Source organism: Calidris pugnax, unplaced genomic scaffold, assembly GCF_001431845.1.
Source record: "Calidris pugnax isolate Ruff unplaced genomic scaffold, ASM143184v1 scaffold41, whole genome shotgun sequence".
NCBI lineage: Eukaryota > Metazoa > Chordata > Aves > Charadriiformes > Scolopacidae > Calidris > Calidris pugnax.
Genome location: NW_015094509.1, coordinates 9,874,591 through 9,892,853, shown reverse-complemented (window position 1 = coordinate 9,892,853; position 18,263 = coordinate 9,874,591). Strand labels below are relative to the sequence as shown.

General features: G+C 37.1%; 1 protein-coding gene across 7 annotated transcripts in view; it reads right to left on the bottom strand.

The window, feature by feature from the left end:
* Window positions 1–18,263, bottom strand: part of VPS13B (vacuolar protein sorting 13 homolog B (yeast)) — a 461,850-nt gene that overhangs the window by 347,288 nt on the left and 96,299 nt on the right. The window lies entirely within an intron of this gene.

Genomic DNA, 18,263 nt, shown 5'->3' with positions numbered 1-18,263 from the left:
CTTACTTATTTGCAAAGAACACAAAGGAAACCAAGCCAACCTCACAACCATGCTCCAAACACCCAAATCATAAGGAGAATGAATTCATATTTCTTTCAATAAAAGCACAAAAAGAAGACTCTTGTTGTTAACCAAGAATTATCTAGAGGCCAGGTGTGGTAGCTCTTGCAAAAAGCATTTTATCTGGTTTTATACCATGGATAATATTACTGCTTAGAATAGTTTTTGATGCAAATAGTCATTTTCTTTGCAGAGCATACCCATGCAGCTGTATAGAGGGGTTCCTTCACAACTCTACAATTGCAGCATCCCTTTGCAAACACAATCTTCACATGCACCTCCTATAATCAAAAATTTCTATTCTCTTGACTCCTACTTTAAATTTCTCCTGTAAATTTTCTATGTAGGAATGTTACTAAAGAAATTTCAACTTCAATTTTATCTCTCTTAAGAGGAATGCACAAAGCATTTTTGGCACAATACTACAAGTATGTTACAGCGTAGCAGAATACAGAATCAACTTTGACATCCTTTTGATTGAGGTAGTATGGATTTCAGCCTTATTAGATCAGGCACAAATAATTCTATGCAATTTACATAAATCCAGTGTAAACACTAAGAGGGAATTAGTAATTCTTTTAAACGCACAAAGAATGCAAGTAATTAAAAACCTGCAAGATTATGCATCTTTCAGAAAGTAAAAGGAAAAGCCAACAATCTAAAATAAGAGCTTGGGATTGCTGCTGAGCGTGACACCAAGACCAGCTTATAAATTCATTCAGCTCTGAGGTGCTCTCCCCCTGGGGCAATGCCATCATTCCCTCTGCTTTGCGTTGCCTCTAGTGCTCATGTGGCTATGTTATAAGCCAGATAAATGGCTAAATTGACTGAAAAATAACCCTCAGAAGGAGCAATTTCCAGCTGGATCTAAAAGCTAAACTAACTGCTCACATATCTGCCTGATCATTAGAAGGTGTGGGAAAGACGCTGTCAGGACTGGGAGGACCACCCCTTTACACAGCAGTATGATCCTACAACAGGTAAAAATTATAGGAAATCACATCTTTTTCAAGACAGTACAGGTGAGGTTTTAAAACCCTCTTATCCTTATGAAAATGCCTGCAACCAAAATCTGGCACCAAAACACTTCAGTAGTGTAAACAACAATAAACAGGTGACAAAAGTTTCAAAAAGACTACGTCTTTGCAAGAGCTAGATCCAAGTTTTATGTCTTTAGTCCTTGAACCCTTAAAGCCTTCGATTACAGGTATTAGACTGATAGAATAGTCTAAAAAAACCAATTGTCTGGCTCAAACACTGTAATCACCAGCTGAGGGGACACAAAGCAAAACTCTGAATCCATTATAAATGAGACAGATAATTACAAAGGAAGAACATAAACCACTGATTTGTTTCTGGGATATTCTTCCTTGCAAACGTAAATGTTATTTGTTTTGAGTTACTGCCTAGAGATCTCAGGCATCAAGGCCCTGCTGTGCTAGAACAGTGATTCTGAAGAGCAGCTACAAATGCCACCACTATATTAATTTAATAGATTTAAGTGTTAAAACCAACTACGGATTTGCCATCATAGTAAAAAAAAAAGAAAAAAAAAAAAGAAAAAAAAAAAGTAGATCCATAATATAAGATACTATACACATACTACTAAAACCTGAGTCTAAGGATCTGGAATCAAGGAAATGAGGAGAATGAGGAGACAGATGGTTTGGCAGGACCAACAGATTTAGGATTTGCGGTTTCCACCTCACATCCCTGCAAATAAATTAACTAGAATATTATCAATTAGTGTTGGGAAATTTGGGTGGTTTGTTGTTGTTTTTTTTTTTTCCATTAAATGACAAAAATTAATAGCATGTATTTCTTCCACAGGGTCCCTGTACGTAATTACAGATCACAGACGCTCAGAAGAAGCTCAGATGCTTTGGATTCTCAATAGTAGCAACTAGACTGTCAAACATTTGATGAAGAGGAAGAGAAGATGGAAGTTTAAGGTAACTTAAGACAAACCCTACAGAATGAAGGAAAGCAAAAGATAAGACAGCAAAGATTATATAGAAAGTCCCTCTACACAATTAGTAAGAGAGAATAAAAAGACAGAACTGATAGGCTCAGTAATAGAGCTTTGAGCAAAACTGTATAAACAACATTTGAACATGTCCTTCATTTACTCAGAACAAGTCCAAACATCTAAAACAATGCTGGTAATATAAATCAATACACACATATATATAGCATTTGTCAAGAGAGACAGTGAGAGATCGTTCTTCCTGTAACATGATCCAGCAGGGCTATCTTCAGTATCAAGTAACCAAGACAGCCACCTGTCCCAATGGTGAGTTACACAAGACAACAAAAAGTAAAATATTTATCACCTGCAGAAAATAATAATTTCCTATTAAAAGCCACTATGTTGTCAAATGCCATTACTAATTTTTTCTTAAGACTTCATTGGGTATTAAGAAGGAAACACCTATTAAGGAATAAATGAGGGAGAGAAGTTCCTTGTACTGGATAATTTGAGTTCGCATAAAAAACTATTTATTATACAACCTACATTTGCTGTATGTCATTTTAGTTTAGACTAACATCCAAATTTTCAGTTTAAGACAAAAGTTTCCTTCCCATAAACAGTTTGCATTCAAAACATTATTGAAGAGCATAAAAGTTAAACCAAAGGTCCACTTAGACCAACATCCCACCTGGAATCAATGCTGCATTCCTAACAAACAGCATCAGAACAGGGAAAGTCTGAATGATGTTTCCTAGACAATCGTCCAACTATTGAAAACTTATGACTCTTGAACCAGAAGGGTTGTCTTTGTTTCAATAGCCTTTCCACCATTTTGTTTTCTTCTCTGTATTTATCCAGAGGTGGTTTTGTTGTTTTAACATAAACCAACAGCAACCACACTGCCTTGTAACAGGGTTTGGTTTTGTTTTTTTTACAGTGTGACTACTTCCCATGACTCCTTTTACTAGGCATCTTTTGGAACCTGGTATCTACTGGGTTTGTCTGATGACACCCAACTCATTCTGGAGGAAGCAGTTACTCAAATCAGAACATTTTTTGAAGTTTCTATGCTTCTCTTGGTAGGCTGGTCTAAATGTAACCACTTTCACTACTGGAAATGTGTCCTTTATTTTTAATATACCAGTTTCCATGGGTTTAACTGGAGGGATTTAGCAAAGAACAGATGAAGGAATCCTTTACTACCCAATTTACTATTCATTTGAAGGTACACAGGTAGCACAACTGGGACATTTTTCAAATCTCAGAGGACAAAGATGCATTTTCTACTTATTTCCATTTAAGTTCTCTTTCTCCGATTCTCATATGAGCTTTACATATCTCCTCTGTGCCCTCTTCTACTTTTTGATTTTCGTTTTAAGCCACAAAAAAATTGGATATAAGCATTATCTTCTATCTTATCAACATTGCATATAAAACATATGTTTGCATATTCATATTTTTATTTGTCCTTCTGTTATCGCACACACCAAATCCTCACTAGCTCCTTAACACAGCACGACACAGAAAGTCCTTGCTGAGTCACAGACCACTATGACTCCTGCACATTTTCAGCATCTGTGCATTTAAAGAGTGAGATCCTCTGTGTATAAATTGGTCTATATTTCTTATTCAAATAATCCTGGATTTAATTTCAGTGGATCCCAATAACCATGTCCTGCAAACCATCTTGTGTAACTGCCCTATTATTATCATTTGATGCTCTTCCTAAATCTTATATCTTGCAATGCCTAAGGGTAAGGTTTTTTCCAACAGTTCTATGAAAAGGAGCATTTCACCTTTGAAATGATGAAGAGGTCTGAAATAATAAAATAGAAAAGTGTATTTCATGTGATTTAAATAAAAGATTCATAACATTATACAAATGTCACTAAACCAAACAGATGCATAGGCAGTCTTGATTCAGGTAAACGGCATATTAGCATGAACAATCATAAAAAATGCTTAAGGAGTAAGAAGCCTATTTAATGAAAAAACATAGAAATGTTTCCATATGTTTTATGAAGTATTCTTTACCCTTTAAATGAGCACATTCAGATTTAGTCGCTGGCTTTGTTTCAGAGAAACCCCATCTGTACACTACATCGCTTACAGGCACATCTCAGTCATGCAATAGCTATGTCACAGCTCATATATCAAATAAAAATCACATTCAAGGCCACACAACCTTATATACTCAACGTCTTCCATTCTATTTAAAGTAATCCTAAGAGAGCTCTTATTGCACCTCACTGCTGATGTCACATGACTTTTGTTGGGAAACAGAGTCCTACAAATGAAATATCAAACAGTTCTTAACACAGATGAGAATGATCTGAAGGACAACTCTATTGTACTTACGTATTCTAGAAGTGGTTTTTTTTTTTTTTAACAAAGGAACAGGTGTGGAACTAAAAGTATAAAAATAGTAGCACTGCACAACATTATTCTGCACTGTGCAAAGCAGGATAAAACACAGACAACTCACAGTAGGCTTAAGGAATTCATCTGACACATTTTGATTCCAAGGCTAATAAAGTTGATTGCCCATATCAAGGACCGAAAGTGAAGTAGTTGTTATTTTATCTTCCCAGCTCCAAACTGAAAGATGAAGTTCCCAAGCCACTATCCCTCACATTTCAGAAGTCACAGCAGTCCAGTGAAGTTCCCACTGACTGGAAAAGGGGAAACATAACCCCCATTTTTAAGAATGGAAACTACTGGCTAGTCAGTCTCACCTCTGTGCCGGCAACAGATCCTTCTGGAAACTACGCTAAGGCACATGGAAAATAAGGAGGTGATTGGTGACAGCCAACATGGCTTCACTAAGAGCAAATCACGTCTGACAAATATGGTGGCCTTCTATGATGGCATTACAGTATTGGTGGATAATGGAAGAGCAACTGAAATCATCTACCTGAACTTGAGCAAAGCATTTGACACTGTCCCGCATGACATAGATTTCACAGATGGACCACTTGGTGGATAAGGAACTGGTCTGATGGTTGCACTCAATGGTTCATGATCAACAGATCAATACCAAAGTGCAGACCAGTGATGAGTGATGTTCCTAAGTAGTGGTAGATGAGAAAGATGAGCCAACCTTTATCGGTGACATTGACAGTGGGATTCAGTGCACCCTCAGCAAGTCTGTCAATGGCACCAAGCTGTGTGGAGCAACTGACATGCTGGAGAGAAGGGATGTTGTCCAGAGGGACTTGGACATGTTTTATAGGGGTGCCCAAGCAAACCTCATAAAGTTCAACAAGGCCAAGTGCAAGGTCCTGCATGTGGATTGGGGAAATCCCAGGCACAAATACAGGCTGGATGGAGAACAGATTGAGAGCAACCCTGACAAGAAGGACCTGGGGGTGTTAGGGGATGAGAAGCTCAACATCACCCAGATATGTCTGCTTGCAGCCCAGAAAGCCAACCGTATCCTGGGTGATAGAAACGTGGCCAGCAGGCTGAGGGAGGTGATTCTGCCCCCCTGCTCCGCTCTGGTGAGACCCCACCTGGAATACTCCGTCCAGCTCTGGGGCTCCCAGCATAGGAAGGACATGGACCTGTTGGAGCGGGTCCTGGGGAGGACCAAAAGATGATCAGAGGGCTGGAGCACCTCTCCTGTGAAGACAGGCTGAAAGAGCTGGGGTTGTTCAGCCTGGAGAAGGCTCCAGGGAGACCTTCTAGCAACCTTCTAGTACCTAAAGGGGGCCTGCAAGAAAGATGGGGAGGGACTCCTTATAGTGTAACAATAGGATGAGGGGTAACAGTTTTAAACTGAAAGAGAGAAGATTTAGATTAGATATTAAGAAGAAATTCTTCACTGTGAGGGTAGCAAGGCACTGGCCCAGGTTGCCCAGAGAAGCTGTGGATGCCCCGTCCCTGGAAGTGTTCAAGGCCAGGCTGGATGGGGCTTTGAGCAACCTGGGCTAGTTGGAGCTGTCCCTGCCCATGGCAGGGGTGTTGGAACGAGATGATCTTTGAGGTCCCTTCCCACTGTAACCATTCTATGATTTTGTCCATTACTACATGGTAGTTCACACACCCAGTAACTTTTGTAGCAAGGAAAAAGTATGAACAGCCATGAAAAAAATCTTTGACATCACACAAACCCAAGCCACCTTCTCCACAGAAGAGCTTGAGCAAGCAGTGCGCCTGCTGGAACACTTCTCTGTTTACTTTTTTTTAAAGAAATTATTATTATTATGATCAGGAAGTTTCCTTTGCCAAAGAGAAATTGTGCAAAACAGAAAAAATATCTGAGGTAGTCAGCTAAGTATTAAAGCCTCACAATGAAAAACAGCTATCTTCAGTTAAAGAGAGAGATTCATTCTTGCCAATGCCTAGAATTACAGTATATCTCTGAACTACTGGCAATACATATAAAGATGATTATTCAATAGTTGTTGCTTGATAACTTCCTAAGAAGGTAAAGAATTTTTCCAGTAGCATATGAAATAGCTGAGTAATTATAAAACAGAATATGTTTGTTGCTTTTGAGGTTTTTTCATTCTAAAAATTACACTGATGAATGACACAGAAATCATCAGGAAATTATATTACTTATTTAACTTAAAACAGTCCGTTTCATGGAGGTTATCCTAACAGCATTTAAAAACTTATATTTAAAACAATTACTCAAGGAAAAGAAAGATGAGCCAACTTCTACATGTCACAGTCAACAAGCTTTGTAAACTTTCCTTACAGTTTGGTATTGTTAGCCTGGATTCTCACAATACTGATGAAACATTTTATTTTTCAATCACCATTCACTACATATAAACCTATTAAGTTAATATGCAACAGAAAGAAAAGAAGCCTCATATAAAGAAAGCATATATACAACAAGACTCAAATTAAATATAAACCAATAGCAAAATATACAACTCCAGCTAGCACCAAAAGCTAACAAGGGTCAACTGCATTAAAGAGACACAGCTTGATCAACAGGATAGTTCAGAAATCAGCTGGCTCCAGTTTGAGATCTGGGGGAAATAACATTTCAAACACAAAGTAATTTGGCAAGCATCAAATAACACAGAATGAAAAAGAAAAGAGGAAGCCTTGTGATCATCCAGCCTCAATTCTTTTAAAATACAGGCCAGCAGATTCCCCTACTGTACGTAAACAGCAGCATGAATCTGTCAAAAAGAAAAACCCTGCAGTCTCAGTAAGTTGTTGCAGTCTTTAACTACTGTCAACATAAAAACGTATCTTTTAACTGGAATTTATTTTGGTTAGTGGAACTTGTTATACCTCAATTTGCTAGACAGAAAAGTTTCATTTTGAATAGATGATGCAGTTGTCTCAAATACCAGTAGATTTGTCTCTTACAAAGCAATTCCTCCAGGCTTGCAAGTAATTTCTGTTAGGAGTTTTATCTGCCACTCCAAAGTCCACATGAGCCTTAAGAAAATCAATGGCTTTTCGAATGCCAAAAAAATGACTAGAACAGCATTCAAAAGTCAAGCTGTTCTTCAAAGCTTCTGGGAAGACAGGACAATGTACAGCACTAATCTTATGTAGGGCAACCATGGAGCCATTTCTCAGCATTATGCTATTTTTGTTTATATGTTTAAACAAATGAAAGCAAAGACAAAAAATAGCAAAGAATGAAAAGATATTCCCCACTTGAATACAAAGACTTAGCCAAAAGGGTACATATGTATTTAATATAGGTAAAAGTGAATAATAGAAATTATAAATATTTTAACTCTCATGTTTAAATCATCATTCATTGGCTTACGAAAAGAAGAAAGCATCATGATGCTACGGCCAGCAAGTTTCTGAGCTCCAGCTGGTAAGCTCTGTGCTCACAGGGAAGCACTGATAAGTGCACTGTGGTTCTGAACTGTGATTTTAAGTGCAACTGCACTAAGAAGTTGCCTTCTAATTGACTAAAACTAAAACGCTCTGTATTACCTCAACAAAATAGAACATGAGTCCTAAGTATAGAAGAAAATTGCAGTGGGTTTTACAGAAATGAAGGACATATCTTTTCCCTTTAGATCATAAAATGCTAGAAAGACCTCGACTGATGACAAGTTATTAAACAAGATATTAACGAAAAAGGTTTCAAAACAGCAGTAAAGTGCAGAATTGGTTACAAAAATTTACACATGGCCCTATTTTACTTATTGTATCTACTTGTTATTTTTCACTACCATTTTGACAGCAATTGCAAGTCATACTGCAGGACATAAAAAGATAGAAGTGAGCCTTAGAGAAGAGTTGCTTAAAAGACTATTCCTAAAACTTCAGAAAGGTTAACAAACAAATCGCAACTCTGACCTTTTTGACGCAACTTCTTAAAGATATCTTCACCACATGAAGAAATCTGACACAATCACCATTTCAGCATGGTTTCAAAGAAAAAACTTACCTCTGCTTGAGAAGAGCCAGTATTCATTCCCATGTGTAAGTCAACAGCCATCTCAAATTCATCTCTTACCCTTGATTCTACCACCATAATCAAATTCAGGATTTTCAGCTCCAAGAGGAATAGCAGTCCACCATCAGCTGTATTCCTGCTCACTGACGCAGAGAATATTCACATATTCAGGCTCCCTTCCTTCATTATTGTCCATATTTCATGCTATGGGGCTATAACATTAGTCTGGACTAAGGCCAGCTCTGTCCTGGCTGGGACGCCCTGGCAATCTGGCAGTGGACCCCAAGAGGATGCCCCTTTTACCTGCCCCAGGGCATTGTGACCGTGTCGCTGTCACAAAGGGTGACACTCAGGAGCCATCCTGGAAGAGCAAGTCACACTCCATTGCAGGTGTTGGGTGTCAGCGCTGGCTACACCTTTTTGCCACTCCTTCTCCAGGCAGAAGAAACCCAGAAATCTAAATCTTCTCTTTGCACCATCAGATCTCTTCAATATCCTGCCACCTCAAAGCATATTTTTTTCTGCCATTCTTTGTAAAGTTTTCAAACCGACTTCTGCAGTATTTCTGTGATCTATCAGAAGTTTATTCTTTCATACATGAAATGTGGACTGGAATTCCAAATAGATAATACTCAGGCAGATACTAGGGCTGGTATATAAAAGCTTCAAGTTTCCCCATTCTTTGCAGTAGAAACTTTTAAAGTACTATAAATGCATAGGAAACAAATATGTTACCAGAATGTGTTCAACTATATTCAAACAACAGAGTAAAACATTGAACAGTCTGCAAAGGAGATTAGGGAATGTGATACATACACAGAAGTTGTTATTTGACACACAGAGAAATCATACTGCATTACAGCAAACAAGAATTTCAAGGGAAAATTAAAGAAAATGTCACAAAAAAATAATTAACACACAGATACACCGTTTTGAAAGTCTCAAAAAAAAAAGCCACCTGGTGCAATAGAATATAGCCTCATGTTCACCCTGGAAGCATTTGTACAGTTAGATGGGTTCCAGAAAAGACTGGACAATATTACAGAAACTTAAATGACAACCTTCATAACTCAGACCAGCTTCAGAATGTAACAGGGAGGGACACGGACAAATTCAGTTCTCGAGAAAATCATCCATTTTATTTGTACATGCTCCTCAAAGTATTTTGTTATAAAGTTTGCAGCTTCTTTTCCTGCAGCCCAATTTTCTCATCAAATGCTACCATAGCAAATGCAGATTCTGACTGAATGCTTGGTAGACAAATATTAGAAAAAACATGTTTTTCAGTGAATGCTCTGAACAGTATTCCTCTATTTCACCTCCTAACTATACATGTGGACTTTACAGTGCTTACTGCAATGCCCTAAAACTGATCACCAGCTCCTTTCTGTTGACCGTTTTCCCCTTCAGTGCTAGAACAGCTCTTTACTGACATTGCTAGAAAGATACTCCCCTAAAGGTTTATATTCAAACTTAGACTAAGTCACTCATATAAGGGCAGCAAAAGAATTAGGAGGGCATGAGATGGGAAAACTGAGATCATGACAATAGTTTAGCCCAGTACTATTCCCTTTTTCAGTTTTTTCCTGTATTTAAGGAATACTCTGTACACGCAAGGAGAGTTTTTTGAGTATTTGTGCAAATTTACAGAAGGCAAATTTTATGAATTAAAGAAATAGGTGTTCTTATTGCTGAATATGGTAGAGGTACTATCGTGGTAATAAGCACAAATCTGTTGGCAAGCTGTGCTTCATTGATAACATATGGGATACTGCAACATACGAATAGATAGCAGCATAAAAGTGATCCCACTGGGAAAGTAGCCTGGACACGAAGTACACATCAAAGCAAGTTTTATAAAAAGCTCTCTTGAAAGACAGAAGATCAAGTGCTTAGCACTTTGGTGATCACAATCACCTCATCTAAGCCCAGTGGACGGAATACAGAGTTAACTGATGAAACCAGGAGCTATGAGAGCTACAGCAAGATGCAATCATATGAGCTTTCAACAGAACTGCAAATGCCGTTATGTCAGTGCCTCAAAGCTTTGCTTTAAAGCTTACAGTCAGCTTAAAAAGAGTAGACATAAATATCTATGGACTCCTCATGTCTCTGAAGTGATCTGGTCCGTTAGCATAAGCAGTACATTTTTTGATGCAATTTCTTAAGACCATGCCCAGCATAGTCAGAATAGAATACAGCTCAGCCTTCTCAACTATACGTTACGTTCATTATAACACTATTTCACAGCATTGGAAAAGCCATTGAATATACACAGAAACTATGTTCTTTAGAAGCTAAGTGGGACTGCAGAAGAATCTGCAAAAAGATTAAGTACAATAGATATCTAACAGGTGTTTTACATTGTACACCCTACAATTCTAAACTTGCCAGTCCAACATTTACTGCCAAGAGCACACCAAGCACACGGTCTGAACTACTTACAACTGCAAACATTCACTGTCAAACATTCATACAAAAATTGCACTTAAAACCTGCAAAGCATGAAAGACAGTACAACTGGTTTTAAAAAAAAATAAAATTAAAAAAATAAATCATCCTCTCAGTACCCACTTCCTTGGTTTATAGCAGGCCATAATAAAAAAAACCCTTTTGCTTTGGTGCATTTTGGAGGGAAGAGGAGACTTTGTTCCTTTCTGGCAGGCAGGGCTGCAACTCGCCTACATTCTACTGGGTAAAAACAGACTCCCTTTCTGACAGCAAATCACAACAGACTCATGGGATATCCATAGTGCCTCTGAAAACATCTATTTTTATTTCTAACTCTAGTCATCCTTTGGAAGTGTAAAGGTTTGAAACCTTCTGTTTTACGAAGCAAATAACTATACCAGGCTCTTATTTAACTCCTCCTTTTGCTGACACTCACTGCAGATGCATGGCTAATTCTTCACAGTAGTAACAAATCTGAAGGTACTCAGAAAAGAGTGGAATTCTGCATCCAAAAATTTGTGTTCTGGATTTCTGAGATGCTATGTTGGTATGTATGTTAAAGGGGACATCACAAACCTGAGATTACATACAGGAGAATGAAAAATGCTAATACAAGAATAAAGTAGTTAGCATAAAAGAATTGCTGTACCCAGCTGTGGTATGTCACAGCCAGGTAAAAATGAGATCTAGCATAACAAGGGAACTCAAAGCCTCAAAGCCTCTGCAGATGAGTGAGCCTCTATAACATTGGGATTCCTCTGAATCATCCAGTACTCACTTCTCTCAGAACGCAGATAGAGCCAGATAATATTCTCCTGCTAAGGTGACAATTCATACGAAAAAGAAATTAAATGTAGTTTCTTAAGAGCAGAACCCTTAGAGCAATGAAGTTTTTCTTCTTCCAACAGCACGTTCAGAAAAAATATGTCAGTGTATTAAATTGGAAAATTTGAAAAATTACTGGAATAATTGAAAAAAACCTTTGTATCAGTCTAGATTTAAAACATTTCTCATTTCTATAACACTACCCAAGAGCTGCATTTCTTCTTAATTTCTTTTATTTTCAACATAGTAGCTCCACATACCCTGTAATAACTGAGGAAAAAAAAATTGTTACAAAAATCCCCAGCTCAGAAAAACATTTAAAGCTACTATGCAAGAGACAATTTCACCCCTCCATACCTAACAGATCGGATACCTTGCTGTTCACTAAAGAAAAGCAGAAAAAGAGGCAAATCAAAAGGAGAAAGGAAAAAGATTGGAACAAAGATGTCCAAAAAAGAAAAGGGTAAAATATCCTGGGATCCAATGTAAAAACAGTAAAAGGAGGAAAAGATCATGAATGAGATGCAGCAACAAAGCCAGGGTGTAAAGACAGGAGAAATCAGCATAAGGTGTAATATCTGGATTTATTTATCATCTTGCCCTCAAAACAAAGAAAATAAAGCCAAAAACTGAGGGTGAAAAAGGAAAGTAAAATTTGAAAAAGCAAAACACACATTTGTTTTGATCTGTGTCCATACCAGCCCTATGATGTAATCATAACAGAAAGAAACTGTGCTCAGACCGGGCACTACGCTTATTTATATGATCTCCAACCAAAACAAAGGTGTTTTTGGAAATAGCTCCAATTACCTTCTCTGAATTGACAGGAGCAAATTGTCTAGTTTCAAAGTATGTTCTGAAGGATGTTAAGCAGATGTAGGAGCTCTTATTTTGCGTAAGACAGAACTTCCAGAATTTGGGAGATGTGCTTATACATAAAACTCCAACGTCTCCTTAGAGTTTTGAATTAACATATCACAGTGTGATATTCATGGGGGAAAAAAGTACAACAACAACACTGCAAAGTAAGGAATGCTTTCCTACAATAGTACAACACTTCAAAGCAAGATCAAAGCAGTTACATCTGCTGTGCCAGATTTAATTTTTCTGTTACACTTCACACAAACAGAAGGGACATCACTAGATACTGTTACATAACAATATAACAGAACATCTCCTTTATTCATTTATTCCTCAGCAATTCCCCTCCAAAAGTGTTCTGGACACTGTAAAATGTTAATTTAAAAATCTTCTTCCTTATTATAGTTTCCTGAGAATCCAATGTTTCACTAACTTTGTCTGCCCTATTGTTACTATCTTTTTATGTTACTATGTATTACTAACATTGGTAGTAATTTTTTTTTTAGTAACATTTTTCTACAAAATTACTGCTCACCTTTAGAGGCATAATATTAACCTAAACAATTCATAGTCAAAGCACTGCTCTAACTGTAGGTTAGCACTTTTGAGTAAAAATACACTTTGTCTGTACCATTACCTTATTGAATGTATCTTGCATTAATTTCATTCAATGACTATAAGGTGGACTAGACATGTAGGAAAACATTATTCTTTAGTATTCTTTTGTGACAAGGGTCACAATCATCTTTCCTCATACGGTCTGCCTTTCAACAGCTTAAAAACTCTACCACAAGTTATCTTCCTGGAAAAGAATACCTTTTTCTTGATTACCCATGCAATTACAAACTGGGATTTGGATCTATACTCTCTAGGTTTAAAATAATCACAACGTAAATAGCTTTTAAAAAGGCGTCATTTAATATAATAATAAATCACCTGTGGCAGCACACTAGCAATTGCTATCGCAGTGTGTAATACTCTGGTATCTTTCTATGGCAATATCATTTATATGTATCATCTGACCTTGTCAAGAAAACCAAAATGCCCACGTAAATGGAAAGTAATTTTCTATGTGATCTGATCCCATAACTGACTGTGACCGTAACAGAAGATTGGACTAGAGACTTCCTGCAGTCCCAAGTTGAATTTTCTGACGACCCTATTACTTTTTGCCAGGGGCAAAGAAATATTTTCCTTTTGCTCTTCTGAAAAGCACTGCTCAGCAAATGGTAGCACTTCTGTTGCAGGACCTCTGCGTGCACCTTTTTCTTGAAACACAGGCACCAAAAAACCACTATGGCCTTCTCATTCACGCTTTATTCTGCTATCGGCCACCACTTACGGCTTCCTTGTTCACTCTGAATTTGATAACTTCTCTAGGCCCGACCCCGAAAAAGAATCTTTCCTTCTCTTATCTCTGAAGCTTTATTTTGTGTCTGCACTAGCTCTTCTCAGAAATTTTCCACTTCCTATTATGCAGCAGATTCATGACTTATGTTCTTCCCAGTCACCTTGTCATAATGCTGAATTCCAGTAGCTTAGTCTCAACACGCTCTATTGCTCTTAGAAAAGAAGCCACCACCTCAACCTCCCTGTAGCGTTTTTCACCTGATGCAGTACATGGCAGCTAGAACAAGGCAAAAAGGCAGCCCACCTCCCTGCTGTCCAAACACACCTTTCTTAATAGAACAAGAAATAGCATAGAGCTAACAGCTGAACAAACAAAACAGGTGCTCTCAGTCACAGCTTCCATTGCTATTTGTGCAAATAAACTACAGACTCTGGAGGAAGGGCACTATTTATAGCTCTAAGCTTAGGTGTCTTGTTTTTGGTAGCCCACCAACACACTCAACAAGAGTTTGCTGTTAATTTCAACATACATGCTGAACTGAGCTCTCCTGCAACTCTGAAATACAGTTCAACTGAAGAAGCTTATAGACATTTAAGTATATCTACAGATTTCATGTTTATACATATTCCTTTCACAACCTCCTGATTGTTTTTCAGCTTTTCTTTTACTCCTCGACTGTGCTGTTGACACTATGTATACATTCACTTCCCCCACAACAGAAGGTTAAAAAGTCTCAAGTGGATTTTAAGTACATTAGATTCTTTAGCACAACGTTATAAATCAGAGTTAAGCTGGTATGAATGCCTTAAGTATGCCTGCCACTATTCTTTCATCAGAATGCTGTATTTTTCAATTCCAAAGCTTATTAGTGTATATGAATTAGGCTGGAAAAAATAAAAAGGCAATTATAATTACTGGTTCACATGCATACTCGATATGCTAGTTCCTCACTTCAGACCACTATAGAAACATTTCTTCAGGCACCGGATTTATTAAGAAGAAACTCAAAAAGCTAAAGCCCATTGATTATATATTATAACATTAAAATGTCTCACCTAACCCATGTTCAGTATGTCAGTTCATGACTTAAGAATATCACTGAAATATCTACAGTAAGAGGAAATAAAGATTATACACAACTATATTAAGCTCAAATAATTAAGATAAAGAACAAATTTTGCTTAGGTTACTTATTGACACTCTGTTTCCATCTGAAACTAGTCGATAATCTACCAGACTTTCACAGAAATGTACAACGTATAAAAATAATACTATTTAGACATCGCATTCAGAAGCCTCCATGAAGGATGAGGACACATGTGGGTACAATCACCCATGCAACTATTTTACCCTGCAGGTTTCACACAGCTGTGTCCTGCCACTCCCAAGCAATTACTTAAGAGAATACACTTTTACACTTTGAGTTTAAACAGAAAGTTTAAGCTATACTCCTCAAAATGTATGCCAAAACTGGCCATGTTATGTGGAACAAACAGATTAAATGCCAATATGTTGCAAGGAAGTGATTAGAACTTAACAACCTGCATTACCACAAAACTTCGAAATGTTGGGCTTTTGCTGGGTTTTGTGATTTGGGGTTTGGTGGCAGGGGAGCAGGTAAGAGGAAAAAAGTAGTTTTAAAAACAGGGGTATTAGAAAGGCAAGTCACTTATTTCAGTCTTTTTCCTAAGTGGTTAAAAGAACTATGCAGCAGCTCCACAACCCTTTTTTATACGTACACCTGGGAAGAATACTGAATCCTGTTACTTTCCTCAGTGTTACCCTGATGTGGTTTAGACCAGATGTTTAAATGTTACAGTATGTACATTTTCTTCTCTTCTTCCAAGGCAAAAGCAAAATAGGAGGAATATTTGACTTCACTCCACAAGAGACCTATTTAATAGTTTGGCAGTTATGTAAGTAAAGGTAGCTTGGCTAAGTCAATGTTGACGACATACAGAACGACATGATCCTAATGAGTTGGAAAATATTGGCTCTCATGAGATTCAACCAGATGCTACCGCGCTGAGAAAGCTACTGTATTATTGAATTTCATTTTTATGAGGTAAAATTTATTATTCAACCATTAAGGTATCCCACATGAAATCTTGCATAAAATAGTTTTACAGTTACTTTCTGGAAAGTAGATTTTATTTTAACTTTAAGACATCATTTACATGAGGGATTCAAATGCCTATTTGATCACCTTCAACAGAGAAATGTAAGGTCTGCAAGCAATTTTCCCAAAAATACCAGATTAATGGAACCGAACTGTCAACAAAATAATGAACTACCTGAATAGGACAAGGAAAAAGTGGTAGCAAGTTCCAGTTTTCCAGAGTAAACTAAAGCCATGTGTGGCTGTGTATATGTTTTCTTGGCAGGCTGAAATGGTTAGAAACTGAGTGCTTCAGGTACCTACTTACAAATAATGAAAAAGTACACTGTAAAATTACTCCATAGGATTAATTATGCTTAGCCTTTGAGAGATCTTAACTGCCACTATTTTCCTAAAATTTTGGTATTTGGTACCCTTATTTTTCTAAAAAAAATGTATAATAATAGTAATTTTAAAAGGATTTTATTAACACCAATAAATCTACTTGCAAAATTGTAGAAAGCATGATGCTTTTCAGATTCATGTTTGTTTCCACATTTATAGTGTATGAAATGCAAAATCAGTATGTTTCATGAGCATGTGCAAGCATAAGAACTAACATATTTAACTGACATGAAACATACTATTGTGCTTATATACCAAAAGGATTATAAAATAAAACCAAAACACAAATATAAATTTCCAAAGAGCTATGTGTGGGTTGAAGACTCTTTTTATCCTTAATTTTTCTATTTTAGATGTAATGCATTATCAAAAAGTTAATAACGTCTTTTTCTTGACCCATGCAAAGGAGCAAACAGTTGTTTGCAGCTGTTTTATTTATTCATTTCTTATTTTGCATTTTGTCACTTTGTATTCCCATCTTCTATTATAAATTTTGTATTCTTTTTGTTCTTGCACAACTCCTATTTTAGGCAGTATGAATCTTTCTTGTACTTTTTAACGGTTAAGTCTATTGATTCAAGAAGTAAGTTTCATTGTTTTCAATTATCTCAAATTTTTTAATTGTCTTGGCTTCTCTGAACCCTAAAACCACCATCTGACGTATGAAAAGAACCTTTGACAAGTGGGAATTTAAAACTAGGGCTTACAAAAGTGCTAAGGTGTCACTGCAATGAAGGGAGTTTTTTTTCAAAAATCTCATTAAGCCATTTCCTCTATTTTTAAATTCCAAATCAGTTATAATTAAAAATCTGCTTTTATCAGAACCAGTCTTAAGTTAAGGAAGGCAAAATATCTAAACACATTTACAATAAATATCTAGTCTAAACCCCATATATCCTTCTTGAAATACTCATTTTACCTGTCCTCCACAAGTTCTGAGCTCAATCACAGTAGCATACTCATGTTTTTACTGGTAGTTTTAAGATAATACACTTTACAATATGTATGATAAACACAGATTTAAGTAGTACAGACACTTAATTCTTAAATTCTGTCACAAACCAAACACATACAACTTCGCTTTCGAGATTTCAAAACTTTTTTTTTTGTTTTCAGATAGCTTGCCTTTGATCAAGTTAATCAAAAGAGAAACTCTCCAACTATCTAATGAAGGCAGCAAGTCTCATAACCAACCATGAAATGCTTGAGGAAACTGTTTTTCTCCTAGTAGAAAAAGGTTTCTGGAGAGAAGGGGGAGGAGAGTAGATGGGAGACAAGAGTGTTAATCTCCACGCAATTTTCTCTCCCTGGTATTCTATGAATCTATTTCCCAACAAGAATTTGTACAGGAAAGAGCTTGAGAGTTTGTTCTGAATCTCTACACCACCTTCAGCCTAAATTAGTTTTGAACGAAGTTTTGGAGCAGAAAAACATTTCTGCTCCAGATGAAACCAGAACCTCGGATACTAGCTATAAATTCTGATCCTATTTTTGTGGAAACACACAGTGCAGAGCTCCCTTTTTAAACTACATCCAGAAAGTCTTTCAGCAGTTACCCAGCAGACAGGTTCCCAAAGAGGCCTTCGTACCTTGAGACTGCCCGCAGCATGTCAAAGGGCCAAGAGTGATATGTTCTTCTCTGATGTTCTCTCCTTCTCCTGCAATTCATGTACCTGTACTTGTCTTCCTATTAAATTTTGGCATTCTTAACTTTTACTGCTTCTCTACTTTAACTCTACCTGCTTCTCCTTGGTTTGTCTTCCCCTCCATCTCTCTCCCTTTATATTAGCTGATCCCCTTTCTGCCTTTTTTCTTCCTTTCCATTTTTTCCTTTCTCTCCCCCCCCCCC